Source organism: Falco peregrinus, chromosome 5, assembly GCF_023634155.1.
Source record: "Falco peregrinus isolate bFalPer1 chromosome 5, bFalPer1.pri, whole genome shotgun sequence".
NCBI lineage: Eukaryota > Metazoa > Chordata > Aves > Falconiformes > Falconidae > Falco > Falco peregrinus.
This window is the reverse complement of record NC_073725.1, coordinates 90864560-90887998: the sequence shown is the minus strand read 5'-3', so window position 1 is coordinate 90887998 and position 23439 is coordinate 90864560. Positions and strand designations below refer to the sequence as shown.

Sequence of the window (23439 nt, the reverse complement as noted above, 5' to 3'; positions counted from 1 at the left end):
CTAGCTCTGTTTCTGCCTACAACACTGCAGCATATTCCACGCATTTGTCACTCTATTTCAGGGTGACCTCATTTTTCAAAGGCCTTTCAACCAGTCAAGTCCAACTGTACAAAACTGGTGTAAAATACTTAGAATGATACAGTATTTGCCATGCTGATGCATCCACTATTACCTGAACTGCATTACACCCGCCAAGGTAGGGGGAGAATGTTTCCCAGATTTCCAGATGCAGGGAGTTGGAGGCTCAGAGGATGGGGGCCCAGTCCAGCATTGCGCTTGGCATCACAGCTCCCAGCAGGGAACACGTCTGAGCCAACCCCACCGCTCATCTGAACTACACCTTGCTGCGTGTACATTTCTTTACTTGGTGAATGGATTGCCGTTGATTCCCAGCGGTCTTCAGAGAACTAGAATGAAACCCTAAACATGTTTTTCCCCTCAGTGAGGCATAACTGCTCCAAGAGTGAGCGTAACAAACCGACCACGTCAAATCTACTTTTTTTAACCCAGCAGTGCCACCTCCTGCTCCCGTTACCGCGCTGCAGCTGGGCTGGCCCAGGAGCCTCCCTCGCCATCCCGTGCCCCACCCCCGCACCGCTCCACGTCCCTGGCCGTGCACGGCCGTTCCCACCGGCTCGTCCTTCCCAGAGCTCCCCGGCACGCACGGGGGCGGGGGGGCGAGGGCTGCCCGAGTGCTGGGGGCGGCGCGGGGCGCAGGCCCTGCTGCCCAGCAGCTCCTCTCGCCCTCCTGCCCCCGCGGCCGCGGGTTTGCGCTGCGGGAGCTGGCAGGCTGACTCGCAGCCACCACCGGGCAGCAGCCGCTGGCTGAGGAGTCCACGGTACCGGTGCTGATGCGGCCCTCGGGTGTCGCGTGATGCACATGAGAAAGCCAAGCCTTGCCGCAACATTCAAAGGCCGCGTTTGCACACCACTGGCATTCAGGGAGAACAAATTTTATGCGTGCCCCTAAAATACATAACAAAGCTGAGGGCCCCTCTGATACATCAGACCCAGCAACTCACGTTCATAACGAGCTGGTAACATCTGTACAGCCAGCAGATGTGTTCTTCCACTAGGTAAGTGCGGGCGGGATGTGCCCAGTCACCAGCCAGGAGTGCCGATGCGCACGGGTGCGCCGCATACTACGCGGCCTGCGAGCAGGGCAGGGAGCGTGCACAGAGCTCACCACCACCGTCCGCTCTCCCGTCGCCCAGCAGAAAGGCGAGGCCCCCGGGCGGCCGCGGCTGCAGCCCCTGCCGAGGGCGATGCCCGCCGCCTTGCCCCGCCGGGCGCGCTGCCGGGCGGCCGCGGCAGAGGGCAGCAGCGCGCCGCGCTCGGGCGCCGCGGCCACGCACGACAGACCCCCGCTGCCCGCCCGGCCCGCGGCGCCGTTCCCCGGCGGCCGCGCTCCTCCGCTACCCAGCGGGGCGCGCAGCTCCCGGCGCCGGCTGCGCCGCGCTCGGCAAGGCCCTCGCGTAGGAAGGGCGCAGGATCAGGCAGGCATGATACTCGTGAGAGCTCCGGGTTGTCCCAGCTAAGGCAGCCAGGAGAGGATGAGGCGCAGGAACACTGTGCGGACACAGCTGTCCTCTGCCCTGTCCCTCCTCTCTCAGCCAGGGAGACACAGGTGGACTCACGTAGCTGGGTGCTCTTCTGCAAATTGGGTGGTAGCCTGCCCAGACCCCGGCCACGCAGGTCTCCCGCACAAAGAAATGCTCACTGAGGCAGACAAGGGATACACAGAGAAAAACACTACATCTCCCTGTTGCCACTTTTGTGTCTGCAGGAAGCAATGCAGAGTTTGTAATCACGACTTTTAACTACAAGCAAATTCGCAAGCAGTGCAGATCATCACCTAGCAGGCTCAGACCTAATTGCACGGGTAGGTGATGCCACCTTCTTGCTGTAAGCAGCCTTTATGGACCAGTGGACCTCTTTTAAGGAGCTGCTGGAAAGTTCCCTCTAGCTCTTCCAAAGTGATCAAGTACAGCATCTAAGACTACTCCAAACCCAAAACCTTCTTTGACCAAACATGACACATCCATCACAGTGACTTCCAGGCAGATCACTTCCAGGGGGTGTCCTTCACTTTTTAATCTACGCCCCTGATGATCATCAAGATTAGTGCCAGCATATATAGAATGCACAGCACTCCTATGCCATATGATGCCTCTCTGTTTTTCCTGTTAGCTTAGAGCTTAGCTTCCATCTCTCGAGTGGGTGATACAGAACCATTTTTAAAACTGTTGACAAAACCCAGTTTTATTTCTTTGAAGGATAAAGAACGAAAGGGTTGGGATATAGCTGACCAGGATATTTCTACACAACAGACCTCTGGAAACAGACAGGCAAGCTCCATAGCTCGCTCTGGCATGACTAATCTGCAGCAGAAAGACACTACTATTGCACATAATGGGTATCATAAAGACACGTGCACACACACACACACAAATTGGAGAGGGTCAGACCAGAACTGCACATACGGACAACTTCCAGGAAGTGCACACACTCAAAGCAGGGCTGAAACCTGGGTTTCCTATCTAGTGTCTGGGCTAAAATTTCATGTTGGTACTTTATTGCTTACTACACACCAGTACCCTGGACTTGAAGTGGTTGCAAGAATTATTTCCTGTAAGAAAACAAGCTATTAACTGTTCTATAGCCATTCTGGGTATTTCCACCTTTTTTATTTCACACTGCTACTGCAGTTTTCCCTGGCTGTGCATTTTTAATTCAAACTTTGTTGTGCTGAACTCATGTCTTGAGAATCAAGAGAGAAAGTATTTAATCCTTCTGTTGTATAAAATGGGAAGAATGACTGCACTGAGGAGGTGGTGGACTAATGAAACCTTTGGGAGCAGGTCATTCATTGCAGGGGTGGGGGGACACACCACAACACAGCTGTATCATAGCAAAGGTTACAGGGTTCCATATGAGCCAGATCTTCAGGTGGAGTAAATCACAGCATCTGGCTCAGCCTGGTTAATCAAGTGGTGCCTCTTCAAGGGAAAGGAGCGGGTAGGTAGCTTACATGCCTCAGTCCCTAGAGTTCATACTGCTCCTCTGATGCAGCACTCAGCTACATCATGGCCACTGACAATTAATCAAATGTTAACACACAGCTCATTAGTCTGAACACTTGTAAACATATCCAACAGCATTGCATCCTTCAGAGCAACTGTGTTCATCCCTCTTCTGGCACCACAGGGACTTTGCTGCCTATTCGCAATGTCTTGTTAGCAGCTGCTCTTGCCATCGAAATGTTTTTCCGCCTCACACTTCATGTTCATGTAAAGGCTATATAAGGAGCTAAGCTCGTAACACAGAGTTACAGACAAGAGTGTGTTAGTAAAAATGGTGTTTTATTCAAACCAGTTTAGTGCTAAGATGGATTCACGAAACATGGAGAGATTCAGGTCAGTTAGAAATCAATAAACAAACCTGACTATTATTAACTCATGAATAGATTTCTGCATCATTTTCCCCCCACAAACAGAACAGTGGGACAGTTTGCCTTTACTTAATTCAAGAGAAAAGAAAATGCTCAGATGGGACAGAAATCAGCAGTGTGATATAGGAAAGGAGTTGTGGGATTGTGTCATTGACGGAGCATCTGACAAAAAATCCAACATACCAAGTTCTTTGTGAACCCCCATTACATAGAGGAGTGAGAGATGTTTGCAGGGAAGCTGTCTATTGCTTTGTGGCAGGCTTTGTCAGTCTTCAATGGCTGGCTGGCTCCTACCTAGTCTTGTTACTGTTCCTGGGAAAAGCTACATGCACCAAACTGATACTACCACTAGCAAGAGGACCGCTGGTTATTATGGAGGTTGCCATAATGGTTCATTCTGGAGGAAGAGAAACAGGCTTCTGCCCTTGCCATTTTATTTGACAGAAACCAATCAGAAGTTAAGGAGTGTGCCACAATTCCAGTGCTAGCTCTTTGCAGGCAGGATTATTGTGCAGGAGACCTGCTCCCTGAAGTCCATTCTGAATACCTGGGCAGGCTGGTGAGCAGGCAGAAAGCTGCCTGTAATGAGGTGCTGCTAATACCTACCTCATCTGCCACAGTCTAGCCCACGTTAATAAGAAAGCTAATAAATGCTATGAGAACATGTATGTATGCAGGGGAAATGTATTTAGAACTAGCTGTTTGGGTGTAAGTTTAATGGGTCGCTCTACTGGGTATTTCCTTAGCAGATAGTCACTGGTATTTCCATTCTCTGAAGTTAAACTTTACTCCTTCCCAAAGAATTATAGAAGCAGCTAAGTATAGTTGTGTTTGCGAGCATGAGGCAGAACAGATGGACACCAAAAAACTGCAGGGCCTTTTTTTAATGAGACCAGAAATCCTGCATGTATGTATTAAACCAATGCAGACAAAAAATCCAGGATGCAGGCTTCACTGGTGCTCACATATGATCAGAGTGAGTGCTGGCAGATCAAATTCCTACCAGACATCCTTCCCTCAGAATAGAATTTTATTGTGACCTATTTCTTTCAGGCTCCAAGCTATGATCCAAGAATGCAGCTTTTCTTTCAAGTGATGATGACTAAGAGAGCATGAGGCAGGATGCATTTTTAAGTTTATACTTTCTATAAAGCTTTTTTTCTGCACTACCATTACAGACCTATGTGTTTACACTTCTAGGGCAGATCCAAGTATTTCTTAGTCTCCAGGTGTGTAAGTGTGCTAAAAACACTGAAACTGCTGAGAGGCATCAGCAGTTATCTAATATAAACTTTCATGGGCACGGTGTTATATTAGACCTAACAGAGATCTATAGTAAATATAGTTGGTTTCTCTATAACCGCATCTAAACAAGAGATGGGATTTGTATCACCAAAGTAGTATAAAAAGAAGAAACCACATCCCTAAGAAACCTCAGAAGCCCCAAAGAAAACCCACACCCTTGTTTGACAATTTTTGAATTACCAAGGTTTGCACGTAACAAACACACAACTGGCCTCATCTATTGGAAAGATTCAGAAATAATTTAAGATTAGCCCATGTCTAACTCTGGGTAAGTCAGTGACACAGTACCACTGTTTTGCACCTGCAGCTTTAAAACTGTCTTACTGCTCAGACCTCTTCCCATCCCTAAGCAGCGCATTTTATAAAAGGAAAAGGCAGAAAATGCAGGAAAAGGGCAAAAAGTAAAAGCTTTACTAAGTCACTGTCAAGGAGCAGCAAGGGATGGCTGCTCTCCTGGAGCTGAACACAGTACCACAGTTGGCAGGGCAGAGGCCTCCTGAAGGCCACGGCCCACCCCACGGTACCCGAGCAAGATGAACAGGAAAGGCCCAGAGGCTGGTCCTACCAGGAGCCCAGACGACCGCACAGATTTGTAGTGGTGAGGCACGTCCAAAGCCAAGCTAGGAAGTCTAACTGCAAGTCAAGGCCAGGTCCAGTGATTGCCAGTCAGGGCCACGGCAACATGGCAGGCTGAGAAGCCAGCTGGATCAGAGTCCACATCCAGGAGGTCCATGGTGAACCGAACACACTGAACTGAAGGCTGGTACACCAGGCCTGCCCGAACGGAGCCCCCGTGCCTGCAGGCAGGGCACTGGGGAGGGCCAGGCCAGGCTGTTCAGGGCCATTAGGGCTGTTAGTGCCTGCAGGGCCCTGACACTCAGGAGAAAATCATTAATTGCAAATAATCAAGGAAAGATTTTAACTTACACTGAGGGAAGACATTAAGAGTCAGGCCAATAATTAAAGAAAAGATGAGAAAAAAAGCAGAAATAATAGCTATAAGAAATAAAAGCAAGACAAAAGTAAGCAGGACAAAGGGGAAACATAGCAGCCCTGGGCCAAGCTGCTGGGTTAGTCCGGTACCACAGGCAGAAGAGCAGCAAAACAGAGGAAGACTTGGGACACTAGCTGGTGGCAGAGGCACTCTTGAGTTTGCATCAGGGTCTGCTCTCAGGTTTGGATTCAGGGCTGTTCTCAGATGACAGGAAGACCTGAAGCAGGAAGGACACCAAGAATGTTATAGCGAAGCATTGGCCAGAAGCTCCCTGGCATCCACCAGGCTCAGCATGCAGATTCTGCCGTTACCCCTGCACAGCTGGGAATGCGGAGGGCCAAAGCTCTTCAGCAAAGCACATCCTGCAGCAACAACAGCGGAAAAGATCAAGGAAATTCAGCAGAACAGGTTGAATAACTGCTTTGAATGTAACTGAAAGATTTTGCCAGGGTCCTGAGTGCACTAATAGGCTTAATGGCCCTGAACAGCCTCACCTGCAGCTTCCACCCACATCCCTGCCCACAGGCCCAGGAGCCCCATTTCAGCTTGTGTTGGGCTTTCAGCCCCTGCATGAGCTACACTGAAAGTGTACCAGTTTCTTGCTCTTTCATAGTTGTGCCCCACTGATCTGGATCCTGACCACAAATTGACTTCCCAGCTTCACCTCAAACTTGCCTTGTGGACCTGCCTGGCAATCACCAGACTGTCTAACCCTGGTGACAGCCACTAGGCCTGATTCTGACCTGTGGATTGACCTCCTGGCTTGACCTTATCACCACAAACTACCCTGACAATCTGGTTCACGCTGGCTGCCATCCTCAGGCTGCCCTGCTTGCTGCACTTGGGTACTGCAGCATGAGCTTTGGTCAGCGAGGCCCCAGCCCTGCCAGCCTTGTCGCCACTCACCTCCTGGTTCTCCATCCCTCAGTGAGCCCCCGGCCTTGCTCTTCCCAACAAGTTTACTCTGAGCCTCTGGATGAGAAGGGGAACTTGGATGTTTATCCCTGTTTCTGCTCAACAGCAGCTTCATGACAAACATCCTATAGGTATTATGCCTGACAACGTGACATCAGGGGAAACGCTCCAGTCTCAGTGTGTGGGGCAGTGTGAAGTCAATACTGACATTCATTACAAATGCTGTAATTCCAAGGCTTCATGTCAGGTTTCGTGTTGTGTCCTGGCTGAGACCTAAATGAGTGTGAAGTGGCTGACAGCATTCTCATCACCACGGCAAATTATTTCATTGGGCTCCTGATGAACAGCAGGTAATGCAGAGGTGCCGAGGCATGACAGGAACACACAGCAGGAAGCCATAGAAGACATTATTGATTCAGTCACCGGAATGAGATGTCCCAGAATAATTATGATCAACTACTGGGTTTACTTACACAGGAACGAGGGATCAATACTCAGACAGACAGCTTTGGAAGAATGATTTGGTGGCATAATGAGTTTCTCTTTTTGTGACAATGAGTGCTAAACTTCCAGTTCTCATACACTGGGAGAGAAAAACATGCTTCCATTTTTCAATGTAAGTAAAACTTTCCAGGTTTTCTACCTTTCTGAGGATGCATGCAGAAAATGAAGGCTGTGGAGGAGACAAAATGGATTCAAGACAGTGAGCACAGTGTACTTGGTTGCATTTCTCAGAGACTCGGTGCTTTCAGGCTTCACAAGGGAAGTACAAAGCCCATGGATACTCCCCCAGTTCAATTTACCAGGTAAGAACCTTTGTGAGAACAAAATTGAATGTTCTTACAAGAAGGAGCCCATTGTACAGGGAGCACTTCAGGAGAAATGCTGGAAGGAAGGACAAAAATAATGAAAAGGTTGCAAATTTTAAAGACTAAATTGAGTAGTGTAAGATTACCTATTTCATGAGACATCCTGCAGAAATTTAGGTTAATCAGGCCTTTTGTTCTAGATCTATGTATGTAATAAGAAATGAGAAAATACAAACACAGATACAAGCCAAAAGCTGCAATAAAATCCTTAATTTCTACTTGTGCTGGGGGAGATTAAAAAAAATTAAATAACTCTTTGGTGTAATTGTTTCTTTATGTCAGCTCAGTATGTAAGTGACTGAAGGGGACTACTGTTCTACATTAATCCACTGTCAACAAGTTCCTATAGGATCTTGAGCAGGGCTTGAGAGACATTTGCACATGCCAGCCTATATTGCAGAGTACATTCAAAGCCTGAAAAAGTGGCATGTGTGCAGGGCGGGGCTGCTGCAGGTGAAGCACTTAGGAAACGCATGGCACAGTCAACTGCTGGTCATTCCTCCAAGACCAGTTCCTACCAGAGCTCATTCTGAGCAGCTGTAAGTCCTACTAGGCCAGATGCTGATCTCAATTATATCCGTACAGGCTCTGAGAAATAACTTGTCTGACTGTAAGACCTACTGGCTGAATGTGTTGTTCAGTCTTGAAGTTCATCTATTTGAAGAAGAGACCTAATAAAATCACTTAAGTCAATACAACCAGCTCCAGCTATCCCATGGGGAGAGCTGGGAAAAGGGACAGGAGGGGCAACATGTGGATGACACAGGAATGCTCATATTCCATAGCAGGCTCTGCAGGGAACTACTGAAAGCAGAAGTAGTGTGCTGGCCAATACTGGAACTATTCCCTCAGCAATGGAACCAGCTTGCAGTTAGGGTTGGGCAAAAATCAGGTTTACTTTTGGAAAGGACAAGGATGCTTTTTTTTTCATGTAGGTGGGAGTCTGGAGGCCAGACCAGTGGGTTGAGGTTAACCCCACTAGAAAGTGCTGAATGATGGTAGTGAGCTATGGTCCTGCATTTGTAAAGAAGTATTTCTTCTGATGCAATTTATAACTAGTAAAAAATAACTAGGAAGACAATTTGTGAGAGCAATCAGAATCCAGCCCTGACCTTATGCACCAGCCTGTAATACTTGTAGCCATGAATGCTCAGACAGGACAGGCACAAAAATATTTAGGGATACATCATTTCACCAGCATGCTTCAAGCCCTTCCACCCCCACAAAAAAAGTGAAGTAAATATGCCTCAAGCTTCACCATGCTGCAGCTTTGCTCAGCAAACATCTCATTTTATGTAATGAAGTGAGTATATACCTACTTGGAGTCCAAGATTAAAACTATCATTTACTCTAAGTGCTACGTAGTGCAGGCACCTTCTTCATGTAGTTGAAAATGCTTTATGAAATCCAAGCAGCAAGTACACAAAGAGATAGTGAACACAGAACATGAATTATCTGTGTAGCCCAAACCATACAGATATTCTGTTCATTGCTTTGTTTTACAAAGATAGCTAAAATTTGTCATGCTCCATACAACAATCTTTATCTCTCACTGACTTGGTCAGGCAGAGAGGATAGCATAAAAGATCTGTCTGGTCTCATAAACAAGACTTGCCAACAAAGAAGTTTGTTCTACATGAGGTACTGCTGGATCAATACGTAGAAGGCTGAAAGGAAATGTCACTTACCAAGGAATAAAGACACATTTTGCAGGAACAATGTGTTGTCATTAGGTATAATTGGGCAAACGGTGGTATGATCTTAAAAGCCTCAGTTGATCATATTCCCTCGAGTGCATTATTCAGTTAGGGGAAAGGGGTGCATTATATACGCCATGCTTTATTGTACTCCTGAAGTGGAGAGCAGGTGTGAGAAAACAAACAAGTCTGTAATGCTTGCTTTGCAAATCAATGCTTAATCACTCTGGCTCTTATTTCCATACCAGATTTAACTTTTTGATATTTATGAGAGCAACTTGGCAGCTCCCCTATTGTGGCTCAAATGAGTAGCAGGCCCAAAAGACTCTTTTTTTTTTTTCCAAGGCTTTTAATTCCTAATACTAGTGCATATGGTTTATTTCAGGTCAGAAACAGCAGCTATAATGAGACACCCAACTGAAAAAAAGATTGGATGAAGGCCTGCTGGAAATGCGAGCCACACAATGTAAACGGTTAGCATATAGTTCCACCATTTCCTATTTCACTGTGTAAGTATACAAGTATTATAAGAGTAAGACTTCAATATATAAAGCCTAACTTACATCTTCCATTCCTGTTAAGAAGTCACTTCTCTTCCTGTATTACTTCACTACAATTCCCATCACTTACAGGATAAAACTGGAAGTGAGAAGCCTACTTCCAGGATATTCACAGCATGTTCACCTTTGAAATATTCTCAGTCTTTGGGACCACAGTCTGCTTATCTATCTGGATACTGTTCAAAAGACATCCACTTCAACAGGTGTTCAAGGGAAGCCAAAGGGCAGGAGGTCAGGCAGTGGGATGAAGAGGAGTTTCAGTAAGTCTGCTGAGTAGTGAATTCTATGTGAGTGGGAAGGAAATACATATTCTCACGTATTACCACTATGGCTGTTTTCACCTCTCTCTTGTAACAGATTTTTGTGGAAAAGCATTAATGTTTTTAACAGAGTAAATAAAGTACACCAGCACACCTTGTGCAGTGCTGGAGGCAAGGGATTGGATTTGATGGACCACAGGTCTAAGTACGGTATGCTAAACCATGTGCTATGAGGTGCTAAGATTGCCAGTGGCATCCCTACAAATGGTTTTATTATCTCCCTACACACAAGTGAATTCCTATGCCCACCATCCTCTCAACCATTATCAACAGCAGTACACATTAATGGTTTGATTAATAAGGGAACTTTTAATTAAAACCTGAAAGAAGAGGCATTTGACCTATCAGAGAAGAAAGTGGAATACTGCTTAATGGTGGATTCCACATAACAAAGTTACTGCAAAGCTAACGTTTTCCTTTCTGTGTCCAAGAGCCATTACTAAGAGAAGAACAAGCTGGTTAACTAGGACATAAATGAAGACAGAAACAAAGACCACAGCTACCTCTGGGAGAGAAATTAAGCTTGTATAAAGTGTTACAGCTAACATTTTCTGAGTGATACTGTTTTACATGTGCTACAGCACCATGCACAGAAGCATGGCTACTGCACATGAATAAGAGCGTGGCACGTGACAATGCAGTCAGTCAGTCTTGGTCATCATTTCCAAGCCACAACAGGCCACACCATGTGTTCTCTTGTGGCTGTCTGGTGACTTCCAGGGAACTATGCCAATGTTAGGGAAGGCTAAAAGTCAACAGTTCACTCAAAAACCATCATGGAAGACCACTCCTCACGTTGTGCCAGGCTCTAAGATCACAGGAACATCCCTGAAGGCAATGTGAATAGTTCTTTCTAGTTGTCAACATAGCAGTAGTTGGGATGTAGCAGTGACTTATCACAGGTAATTTCTCCTTGTTGTGATTTACTCTGTTCAGGGATTTAAGCTGCTTCTTTTGTCTGGCTTCTGTAACATATAAACTAGATGTGAAAATCTTTCTGGTCTCAGAAATTCTTTATTTGAACCACCCTATGATTGCAAATAGGATGTTGTTATCAAAGCAGAAAGGGCAGTGCATAAAGAGAATTTAGATTTTCTTTTGATAAAACAATGATTGCTAAAACCCCCATCACTCAGGTAATTAGTGTGATGTTTTCAGATGCCTGATACAACAGCTTCAAGAGGGAGTTTATCTAATCTCTGAAGAGGCAGCTCCCAGACTGATCTAAGGACAGAAAAAATAAAGGCATTGCAGTTTGAAAAGTAACTGCCTCCTTCCAGTACGGAGTTTTGCCTCAACAGTCACTGGCCTTGCTTAGTCATCACATTGTCTGTGGATGAGGAGGAAGAGAGAGCGAGCAGAAGTCTGGCTACAAATCGCCTACAGGTGCTGTGACCCATACCAAAGAGAGAATCAGAAAAGCTATTTCTTTCTGCCAACAAACACCTAAAGGCTATCTGAGATCTGCTCCCAGTATGTCTGTTTCATTTTGTCTTCCCCTCACTAGGTCTGGGATCGAGAGCTTGGCAGGGTGGGCCCACACTGTCAGAGTGTCTGCATTGGGGTACAAACCATTATTATTACATGGGGTAGTGCTATCATTAGAGTGCAACATTTTCTCATTTGTGCAGAAATATGTATCTAAATTAAATGCAGAGCTGCTAATGAAACAGTAATATTTACTACACACTTCACTACCTCGTCACAGTTAAATATAATTGAGTTGTGTTCCAATTCTACCTGGGAGCATCCTGTGAACAATCATGTCACAAAGCAGCCCCAGAAGCCCTGGAATTCTCTCTGGCAAGAGGTAATTAAATAAATGTTTGCAATCTTTCTTTTCTAAACAAGCAGACAATAGTAGCCCCTGCCCTTGATAAAATAAGGAAAGATCAACAGCACAGTTTGTTGCAGTCCTAGAATTACTTGCACTGAGAAGCAGGTCTTATCACATCAGAATAAAGGCAGAGTAAATACTTCTGTCTTTGTCCTTGGAATGTCTAGCCCTGTGCCAAGAAGTTCTGACCCTTCTTGATCAATCTCATCAGCATGCTGACTAAATCACCTGGGGCTGAGCAGTCCCTACAATTTATGCAAGCAAGAATATGGTATGGATAGGAAGAAAGAGAAATGAGACTGCCTTTTTCAGTGATTACTTGTAATTAGATATGATTATGCTTAACAGTGACCCAGATGATGTTGGTCTAAAACCAGGCTGCCCCAATTCTACCCTCTCTATGCCTACAGCTGTGTGACTGTGCTCTGTCCCTTGCACCAGCAATTCATTATAAAACTAATGAGTTCCTTGAACCAAGATAGTAATATGAGAATTCTCATCAACTGCTGCTTAATTACAAGGTCACCAATTGAGTATTTTAGTTTTCTCCTCAGTCCTTGTACTCCCCTAAAGGTAGTTTGTTCACTGTGACAGATACCCTAAGGAAAAATGCTCCCCTGACAAAGAACTCTAGTGGAAGTATCAGGCCTGTCACCTGGCCAAACAACCCAATAAAATTTTCTTCTCTGCTGTTTAGTGGCTAAATTAGGAAGTCAGTGTGTTCTTATTTTCAAGTCTCATATGTGAAGTAGCACGACTTAATTTAAAGACATCTTGTTCAGTCAGAAACATCTAAATGGTCATTGATTATTTTTCTTTAGTTGGATGTGTGAGTCTCTTTAAAAGTAGAAACTTTGTTATTTGTACTCTGTCCCTGTTGCTAGACAGGCTACAGGGCTTGTGTCAACATCACTGGAATAAAAAAATAGGAGTTTGAACAAGTCAAGCCTAAACTCTGACACTCCTGAGAACCAGAAGGATTGTCACTGAATTGAGATGAAGAAGGTGAGGCCCAGTCACTTTGCTTAGTTAGAAGCATCTGCAAGGACCCTGGAGAAAACCACCCCAGAAAATAGTCTCATGTATGGACACTTCACAATAGCTGCATTGATTAGCTGCAGAGACCTGCAAAATCCCCTTCGACTTTTATGGGCAGAAAAACATAATTATGCCAACATCTTGGGAATGTTGAAACCTAAGTCTCTCTGGAAGGTGACTTCAGAAACATTGCTCCCATCACTGGAATCTAAAAGCAAATTAAGTCCTCAGATGAGTACGTTATATGCAAGTAATTAGGTCCTCAAAGGAGAGAACATTAAGATAGCCATAGTGTGCTATCCAATAGAACAGGACAGATGAGTTAAGAGTTGTTTTCCATTCATAACAAGCATTTGTATAAACACATTTCCCATGCTGCTCGTGTTCCCTGTTTTTTGAGACAATAAGCACAGGAGTAAGGTTAACGTTTTCACATGGCTATGCTGATTTCCCCTGACTGAAGGTTGGTGTACAGTGTATAGAAAAGGTGTCCACACAGACTCTTACTCCTGGTCATTTTTCTGAATACCACTGCAGATCAGAAACTATGAGGCTGGTCTGCAGTAATCTAGGTAAAAGAGATGGTTGCCCTTGAGTCACACACATCGACAAGCATCTGGCACTAGGGGCTCTCCTAGGCCCCTTTGCCTTCAACATCCCTTATAAAACAGATAACAACCACGTCAACTACCCACATCTGCACTACCTTCAAGGCTTTCTCTGCCCCAAAGTGATGAATTTCTTCAGTTCACAATTCCCTTGGGTTTTTTCCCCATGCTAAAGCTTTTGTGAACACATTTCAAGATGTCCCTACCTAAATACAGTATTACCAGCTGTAACTCACAGCTGTCCACAACCGAACCAACCTGTTTACTACATATATGCTCCCTAGCATGCCTAGATGATTCTTACCTCTTCTCATTTCAGCCACACAATCTTAAAGATTCAAACCTGGGCCCAAAGCAAGAACTCAGAAGAAGCCAGAAGCAAGATTTTACTTCTGTGAGAGGCAGCTGGTCCCAGCTCCCACATCCCACTGATTCAGCAGCTCCTGCTTTGGTCCCATCTTCTGAGCCTGGCAGTAGTCTAGCTCCTGCTGAGCTGGGAGACAATTCTTTCTTTCACTTCAAGTACTGACTGCCTTGTGCAATCTTTGCTGTTTGCTGGGTTGTGAGAAAATATTAATTCTATTAATATTTACAAATTTCATAACTCAGAAGAGAACACCTGCTGTAAGTTACTGATTGTCACTTCCTAATCCATTCTCTGAGCCCCTCTGGTTTCAGCAGCAACACAGCACATTACTCAACAGTACCAGCAGCTCACAGCTAATACAAGAGATGCTGAGGTGTATTTAAGCTTCTTGCCTAATGTTCTCAAGTTCTTGAAGTACAAAACAGCATGCTCTGCTGCAAGTGCCAAGGCAGTTCTAGAAGAAAGCAGGACTCCTTTAAGAGTATTCAGTTTGTGGATAATTCAGGTTTTAGAATCCAAAGCTATGAGGAGGCATGAAACAAAAGCTTTTCTTTTGTGTCCTGTTGCTTTGCAACATGATTCAAGTGGAATGTAAGTGGAGATGATTGGGAATTTTGCTTCAAAAGTGCACTTCTGACCTGAACTACAATGCTAGAGATATCCTGTATCACCTATTCGCCCCCTTAGCTCTGTTCAATGAAGCTTAGCTATGACATTTTGTCCAGTGCTCCAAGACAGACCATCTCACCTATGTTAAACATGAGGTGATGCATGCTTGTACCTGAACATCATCTGTTTTCTTCATTTGGTTTCACCCCCACTAACTGGTGTACAGGTATTCTGAGTAGGTTATAGAACAGCAGTCTTATCTGTGAACATGAATTTGGACTCCTAATCTAAGTTAAAATGCCACTTACTCTGTCTTCACCATAAAGGACACAAATAGTTTGTAGCAGCCACTTACTGTAAACCTTCCAGAATACCACTGAAGCAACTGCTACTGTTATTATTCACAAGGAAAATGATCTTTTGACAACCAAATCCCATCCCCATCAACAGGTCACAGCTGTTGCCAGGAGTGGTGGCTGTACCTTGAAATTCTTTTGTTTTTTTCAAAAGAAAAAGTTGTTCTGAAGCTTCTGATCATAATGACTGATCTTCAGGAAACAAATTTTTAAGTACATATCAGATATGGGGTTTTAATACCTTGAAATCTCAAGTGTATGCTCAAAGCTATGGGTTGGGTTCATCTCTAGCATTATGAAAACAGTAGCATCACTACGTTTTGATGATTTGAGGTTCTCAGAGTAATCAAATCAATTTCTGTCCAGTTTAGCCCGCTGCAGTAGAGGGACTTCTACTTTATTTCTCCACCAGCCTTCACCTCACACTTTATGCCCTCAGGTTTTATTTTTCGATTTTTAAAAAGTCATGAATATTCAGGAGTGTTTATAAAACAGAATAAAATGTGGTTTTATATAGTACTTCTTGTACTTGGGCTACAAGATCTCCTTCTCCAAACAAATTATTCTGATTCTCACAGTGTGCTGATGGAACAGTTATTATGCATCTTGGAATGACTGCCTGGAAATCAGCCTATGTATGAAATAATGTGAAAGCAGCTTTCTTCTGGTTTTTGCTTTCATTTTTTAAATTAATCAAGATTCTTCAAAGAAGGACAGGTAGAAAAGGTCAGGATGCAAATGAAAATACTCTCTGTTACAAAGAAAAAGTGTTTTTGTCTTAAAAGCTTGTGCTTTATTTAAAATAAATTAAATGAAAGAAGTAGTTCTGAATGGAATTATGAATAAGCTCCTAAAAATGGAGTTTAAAATGGTAAAAGTGAGAAGAAATCCACTTCTGCCATAAAAAAACCAGAAAATTGAAACTGGAATCTGAGTACTAAGTACATTTAGGTAGCTTACTGCCAGGTGGCTGACTAGTGTTGTCTTTTGCAGCCAGAGTTTTACTTCAGAGCTGGCATGCAAGGAGAGAGAAAGCCAAAGGGAAGCAGGGAAGGATATAGATCAGGGGTCCTCAAACTACGGCCTGCGGGCCAGATACAGCCCCCAGGGTCCTCAATCTGGCCCCCCAGTATTTACAGAAACCCCCCCAACTGCCCCCCCCCACCCCCCCGCCAGGGGTTGGGGGGGAAACCGAGCAGCCGCAGATGACTGCCTGCCACTTCATCCGCGCCAGCCCCCTGGTTAAAAAGTTTGAGGACCGCTGATATAGAGAAAGTCAGAGAAAGGGGGAAGTCATGGTTGGGAGGTGCTTTGATGGCATGCAGAAGAGCACAGCTGTATCCTGTGATGTTCAGTTTGGGATCATGTATTTTGTTACTAATACAGCCCAAAGGTAATTGCTCAACTTCTCTTTTACTGCAGTTCTCACAATCTCACATTATTTTACTGCTCTTTCTGATATTGACTGATACCAGACCCACAGGAGCAGCTGAAACATTTGGGTCAATGCCAACTCAGCCCTGTTACAACCTACGGCTTGTCTTGCTTAGAAAAGATTTAAAAAACAAATAAAACAGAACAGCTCCCCAAGACTGAAAAGCACATCTGGGTGAAAAATTGTCAGCACTGTGTGGATGCTGAACATTTAATAATACATGGCCAATATTAATGTATACCAGTTAAAGATGATATAATGGATATAGCTGCTATTTGTTTCACTGGGCTCTGAACAGCATAGCTGCACTGGCAAGTACAATCCTCTGAAACGTACCTCATTAGCTCTGTCGACCTGCCAGAGCTGCTACAGACCAAATCCTGGAAAGAAATGCCACTGAGCAGAGGCGTTGCTGCTGTCTACCAGATAGAAAATTTACTCCAGACTAGACCAGAAACAATTAATAGACTATTTCCCATTCGTAAAAAAAACCAAACAAACAACCCCCCCACACACAAAAAAACCACCCTGCACCCCTAGACTTCCAGCCTCATTCTACTTAATCTTCATCTTAACTGTTTTTTTTTAAGTAAGTAAATTCATCCATGATATAACTCCATTGAAATTACTGCCTCAACCCCAACCTTGATTCGGTCTTGAACCTGAAATCAAGGGAGTTTTGACAGGAATTTGGTTCTGCTGGGCTATCAAACATTGCTGGTACCAAATTAAAATAGAGGATGCTTAAGTGAGATTTCTTTGTGAGGGAACTTCTTCCTGAGTCTTCTAAGCTTCACAAAATAGTTGTATTTTTAGCATCACTATAAAGAAACTTTCTTTTGAGACTCAATATCAACTTCATTTTACACCTCCCCATTGCATACTGCAGCAAAAATAATAGGCAGTCACTTCATGAGTCATTTGTTTATCTCAGTGCCTTTGAAGCACGGATGTGATCAATGACATTAACATATTTTCTGAAGTAAAAAAACATTAAATAACCAAAGACTTTCAGCAATCTCTAGTGATATCAAAAAAAGATATACAATATCGCTTTTTTAACTTGATCTTTTCACTTGGATCTCCAGGACGTAACACCTACATTCTAGGTGCTAAAATCAGAGACTTATTCTAGATCTGTACTACTTCAAGGGCTGAAGTTGATTCACATGCTGTAGTAGGACTCTACTTCCACTCTCACACCCAGAGAGGACAGCTGGCCAGACATACCTGGCACCTAGAGGCTGCCACTGTTACAGATATTATCAGGTCTTCAAAAGACGAAAGTGCCCAGGACAATGACTACTTCCACAAACCTGGCTACTTCATTTGTGTCTAAATGGGGAAGATAAAGGTTTGAAAATTTCATCACAACTGTCAATTCATGGTCATTAATTTATTCTCAATTTTTTACATTGACAATTTGCCAGCCAGTTGAAAACTCTAAGCACCATATTTTAGTAGTAGTAAAACTCTTGCAGTCCTGCACACTGCTAAGTTACTGTGCTAGGAAGGTCTAAACAATAATACCATGTAGTCAGGTTTCTGAAGCAGAAATGCAAAGAAGACATCACTTATTATGTAATCAGACACTGCCTTACCTCATTAAGGTCCTCAAACTCTCTGCAGCTATACATCACTGACCTTGTAATTAAATGGTTTGCAGCTACCAGCGTGTAAAAGGACTTAATAAGCTCGCAGTTTAAGTCCTCCATAGGATGAGCACATTGCACCTGGCTTGATTGGCAAAACTGGCTTCTTTATACAAGCCAGGAAAAGGACTTGCTAACTTAGAGCCAGCTTTACCAATAGTTCAGAGCTCCTCTGTATCTACTGCTGTACTGAGTCTGGTTAGAATGGAGTTAACACAAGCACTAAGCAGTCTGCCATGTCCAGGTGCTCAGAAAGTGCCAATTGGGAGACTGTCCTCTCTTAGTCTGGTGTAATTTTCCATATATGCTGTATGAAACTCCCTATGTAAAACCAAGTTAAAGTCTACTCTGTGGGGTAACAGCAGTTGAGAGGTTCTAGTCCCTAATGAGATAGATGTTAAATTTTGCTTCCGGAATGCAAAAATCCACATTGTCTGTCATCAGCATCAAGGGTCTGACAGTTTAAGTGGAGATTTTCACTTTTTCTTGGGACTCTTGCACACCATTTTTTTCTAAGTTAGGCACCAATCTCATATTACAGACTGGAGACAGAAATGCAAAATGTAAATGCCTTTAAGCAGCTCTCTGCAAGATCATCTCTGTTCTTAAATCTACACAGGATCTTACAGCAGTCTTTACCCAGAAACCTCAGACAACCTTACTATTGGAAAACCTGGTGGATCCTTAGCCTGGGGTGATGTGCTCATAGGCAGAAATTATGAGGGATGTACACAACTCTTTATTCTGTAGAATTCTGTAAACATCTCATGCTTAGCTAGATCAGTTATTTGTGTCCTCAGAGAGGTGAGAAAGGCATATGTAACTGAGGCCAGTGTAGTGTGCTGGGTTGAAAGTCTCCAAATTCTTTTCACAGCACCATGTTAAAGAGCAGCTGAACCATGACTGAGAGAAGCAAACTTCAGCTGGAGATGTGAAATACTTAACATAATGAACTATGTAACATACTTACAGAGGTGGGTATCATTAACTTAGTATCAATTTAGCAGTGTTTTCCAGTTCCCCACTACAGGTTGTATTGACCATCTTTGTACAAAAGGATGTTTCTACAACTACTTTGCTCAGTACTTGGCCCCTCACAGAACTGCAAGTGATTCTAATGAAGATGGAGTTACTGTTCTTCAATAAAAGCACAAGTAATTGTAAAAAGTAAGATTTACTCTGGTGTTGGCATAGAGATCATTTGTTATTCAAATAACAAAGGTACTATGTTCATAAAGTACAGTAGTGATCAATGGCACTACCTGTTTATCAGGCAATGCTTGGCATTTCCATAATTTCTCCATGCAGTAACACTTGAGCTTCACTTACTCAACATGAGCAGTCGGGGCTCAGAAATAATCTCAAATTATTCCTGAGATCTCCCGAAAGTATTTTAAAAACAGTCTATCGGCTTCTTGTTCTTGATGAGCCATTTCAAATGTCAAAATATTGGGTCACATTTTTGAATAATAGCTACAAAAATATAATGTTATGAAAGTTTTAACTCCACATCTTCCATGATGGCCTCTGAATTAGCATGGAAGTGCAGGTCTAAAAGGGACTTATAAGAATTATTATTTTTTTACTTTTTCTAGTTGCTTTACTTTTTTTATAGTTTCTAGATGTATAAGCATTTTCTAGGTCACCTATAGATCATCAGAGGGCAAATTTAACAAAAGGATTGTTTTTATTAATGACCTTTTACTCATCCCTTTGAAGTCATTCTAAACTCTGCATTGTCTTGCACCACAACTTGAAAATCACTAACGTGTTACAGCTATACCTATATTCAAGGATGTTAAGACTATCGCCAGCCATTCCAGGAGTGCATTGTAGAATTCCATCATAACATTTAGGTGCCAACACAGAACATTTCAAATCTGCTAGCAGCTATAGACAAGGAAAGAAAACAAGCCAGAGGAGAAAACTAAAGTCATCAGTGGTTTGTATCAAGAATCCTGTGAAACTGCACCTTTAACAGGATGCTACATCGTTATTTATGGGCCAAGAAAAGTGTTCATATGACAGTCACACCAAAGCTTCACTGGGAGTCCAATCAAACACAATTTTTCTATTTACCATTTTCTTGACTTAAATTTGCACACCAGGCCCACTGGTCCTGGTGAATTCCACTTGCTTCCTAAAAAAACCCAACCCAACTATTAACAACACTTTTGACTTCTCTTGTCACGATCCAAGACTCTCATAGCACATCACAAGCATCACACAGCACACTGTATTGTATCACTATTGCTTATTTGTGGGCAGGGAACACAAAACGCGGGTATTTAAGGGTCTACCTAAATTAAGTTACCATCTACGAGAACTCTGACTCTGGTTTTAACTACAGTTGGATTTCTACCTTAATGCAGTACTAAGAGTCACTAAGCAATTCAATGGGAGAGACAGAAATAGAACACAGCTATCCCAAATCTCAGGCTCCATTCTAATCAAATGACCATGTGGCCTTCCAGCTCGGTGCTTATAAAAATACACTAGCTGCTGTAGTTTGCATCTGCAAACCACTGTCTAACTGGCTTTTAAATGTATCTGTGTTCACATTCAGGCTCAGCCGAAAAGGCCTGGGGGGAAGGGGGTGACAGAAGAGTTGAGAAGCATATAAACTTTGTGCCTCACATCTCAGCAGAAGCAGGTATCAAAGGACTCAAGGATCTTCTACTCCAGTGCTTCCTGTCCATTCACTCAGCTTCCCTTGGGATGCACAGAGTGTGCCAGCTGGGCAGATGTGAAGAGGAAGCCACGAGAAGATCACACAAGCCATTTCTAAAAGCCAGAACTACTCCTCATCTCAGAACAGCTTTAATTATAAACTCTGACCTGAAATACCCTGAATACCCAGTGATTCTCACTTCATGCTGTTTGCTTGTAAACAAGCCCATTAAGCACATTGGAGTCTATTGTTATTACAATGACTATGAAAGGTGTGAATTATATAAGGGTCTTTGTCCTTAAGTAGCTAGTAGTACCATATGAAAATCATCTTCCTTGAGTAACTGGTTGTGGGGATCTTTTTCCTCATTCCCCAAGTCTCTCTGTTGTGCATCAAGCTTCATCTAACTAAGTATGAATGATGGACAGGGGAACACTTCTAAATGAGTACTCTCCTAACTTCCCTCATATCAACTAGGTAATTCACTCAACCCTCCAAAGAAGGGACTTGCTGACCTATTGTGCTCTATGAAGTGTGCACACCTCTGCACTATATTAGATCTTCGGTGACTTCTGTGGTTAGCTATGTACAAGCTGTAGCATTTCCCAGTTGATTTCTAGCCACTAATGCATATCTTTGATACAGCAAAGGCTTGGATTTTAAGTAATAGCTTCCAGTTTCACTAGGACCATTAGTGATGAGCACAAGTGGTAGAAATAAAAAGCCCCCAACTACTCAATTTGCTATATGCTTTGCAGACACAGTGGGACTAATGGACAGTACCAGAAGCTATTATCACTACTATTTGCCTAAAACCTTCCCGTAAATGGTCCATGTTTGAATCGGAGAGCTAAAACTCCAGTTGTTTTCATCCTGCTGGCAATGCCAAATGACCAGCTTTCTTATAAGCCTGCCTTGTAAGGGGGAAGAAATCCTTGCCAGGATAAAATGACTGTCTTCTTTCTTCCAAGTCCTTTTGAAACCCTGCAGCAAGGCTTACAAATCAACCGTAACCTAGCCCCAATTAGCTTGATGATGATCTACAGCGACCAAAATTCTTGAAATATTTATGCCCAACACAACCAACATGATTATTCCATCCCCTCTTATGCCTACAGGTGTATATGTACATATGTGTGGTAGGTATAGGTATCTGTAGGTGTATGTATACACACATATGTAGGTGTATGTACATACACCTACGCTTCATTCTAACTCTCTTGGGATGGACAGTTTCAGTTTTACTTCTGTATAGTACTTACATAATGGGATTCTGATCTTCAGTGTTGCTGTGCTACAGGACTCTTAAAAACCAGCAGCCTAAAAGATAAAATGATTAACCTTACTGCAGGAAGAATAATGCATGGTGAGCAACTTTAAGCCCTCACCAAATGAACAGACCAAGTAACTTGGTAACCACTAAGAACAATACAGCACCTAGAAAAAAGGAACAGTTCATTAGTAAAAAACACACACATAATGCATATGTATACTCACAGACACACAGAAACAATAGAGAGGAAGGAAGCAATACTTGAACTATTACCTATTTCAACCAGCTCAGCTGATATGACTGGTACCTGAAATTATCTTTGTTAGTAACACCAGACCCCTGTTCAAAATTGCTCTCTACATCTGATTCCAGGTTGCACCTTCATTAAGAATACCTGCTCTTGGCTGCTGTGTATAGTAGGCACAAATGCAGCTGACTTGCTGATGTGGTCCTGCCACTGGCCCAGTTTTCCCTTTATCAGACCAACACAGACAACTTGAAAGCATATCACATTTGCATTGCATCCTTAAAGCAAGACTTGAGGTCACTTTTACTGAACAATGTATACAAATGAACCACTCGCTTTTACAGCAACTGAAAACAACAATCAGAAAATTCTTTAATTTTAAAAGTTGCTATAGAAATGTCTGAATTTCAAGAGGAAGATGTTCTACAGTGAGCCACAAGGGTGGCTAGAACTCATTCTGCTTTTACTCCATCTTCTTATTTGTGCTTCCACTATGGTCTCTGATCAATAACCACTGGGCATGCATTATGCATGTCAAGCCTTCAGAAGCTTCTGAGCCTTGTACCTCTGACATCTGAACAAGTAGGGGGGATTTTCAAATATGCTCTGTGCTGACTGCTCCCAGCAAACTTGACAGAAGAACTAGCTGCAAGCTGAGGATCATGACTTTAAAACCCAAACCAGCATTTTCAAATGCTTTGACCAAACACAGCTAATCTCTCTTATCAGCTCTCCTCTGGCTCACAAATTTGCTCACTTTCACACCCAATTATAGCTTCTCTATTATAATTAGGATGTGTTAGCAGCAAGTGTAAAGGAACAGCATAGAGGAAACAAATTGGCATGTTACTCCTTTAATTGCTATGGGAAGCAGCGACCATCTATTTACAAACCTCCCACTGAATTTCCAAGTTACTTGACAGTGTGAATCAGACTTCTTTCTTAAAATGAAGCTGAATGTCCACCAATACTATCATACCAAATCAAATCTCCCTGGGTATCTTCTTGCTACATCATGAAACTTGCCCCAGCTTAAGAACAGTATTTTGGCAAGGTATACCGAGCTGTAAATTTGCTTTGTCCAATGACTAATACCCTGTTGGAAGGGAATAAGAATCTCGAGTGCTGTCATTAGCAGCTGTGAAAAAACAACAGGTGGGCAGCTGGGTTTTTTTGGTGCCTGGAGGCATCGCATCTTGCTTGTTTCATTAAGTGTCATTATTTGGTTTGAGAGA

General features: G+C 43.3%; 1 long non-coding RNA gene across 1 annotated transcript in view; it reads right to left on the bottom strand.

Annotated features, from left to right (window-relative positions):
- The window catches only part of LOC129784556 (uncharacterized), a 31457-nt gene that overhangs the window by 5099 nt on the left and 2919 nt on the right, over positions 1 to 23439 (bottom strand). Inside the window, exon 2 of the long non-coding RNA XR_008747425.1 lies at positions 21947 to 22004. This is a non-coding gene — a long non-coding RNA (uncharacterized LOC129784556). The remainder of the gene's footprint in view (positions 1 to 21946; positions 22005 to 23439) is intronic.